This window comes from Diaphorina citri, unplaced genomic scaffold (assembly GCF_000475195.1).
Source record: "Diaphorina citri unplaced genomic scaffold, Diaci psyllid genome assembly version 1.1 scaffold55191, whole genome shotgun sequence".
Lineage (NCBI taxonomy): Eukaryota > Metazoa > Arthropoda > Insecta > Hemiptera > Psyllidae > Diaphorina > Diaphorina citri.
This window is the reverse complement of record NW_007432494.1, coordinates 1-457: the sequence shown is the minus strand read 5'-3', so window position 1 is coordinate 457 and position 457 is coordinate 1. Positions and strand designations below refer to the sequence as shown.

The window sequence follows — 457 nt, the reverse complement described above, 5'->3', positions numbered from 1 at the left end:
TTCGTCGGGTTTTGAAGTTGGATGTGCGTTCTCTTTTACGTGATTCTGAAACGCATGTAAAACGGAGAAAATAAATAAAGTCCAGAGTTTTGGTAAAAGTCGATGAAATTTTGCAGTTTGTTCTATTTTGACGGAGATTTAACGTTACTGTAAAACTGATAGTGATAACTGTGATAAGTTTTATAGTGACGGATATCCGACCCTAAATATGGACGAGAAAAGAGAGCAGCACGCAATTGTTCACATGGTCCGGATACCAATTACGCGCAACGTTGTTTAACTTCAGTGATCCATTGAGAACAAATTAAGAAAAAGAAAAAAAAAACTTCCGTAAATTCATTACCAGTCTCTTCAGTCCATTCGGAGCCTGAACTGTCCTGACCTCCCTCTTCCATTCCTTCGTCCTCACTTTGACTAGACTGTTCACTCTCCTTAGGCTTTATAGTTTTGGCCACCA

At 39.2% G+C, this 457-nt stretch overlaps 1 long non-coding RNA gene across 1 annotated transcript; it reads right to left on the bottom strand.

Annotated features, from left to right (window-relative positions):
• On the bottom strand, positions 1-457 carry LOC103523913. The gene is made up of 2 exons (XR_542093.2): positions 344-457; positions 1-45 (listed from the first exon to the last, which is right to left on the bottom strand). It is a non-coding gene; the product is annotated as an uncharacterized LOC103523913 (long non-coding RNA).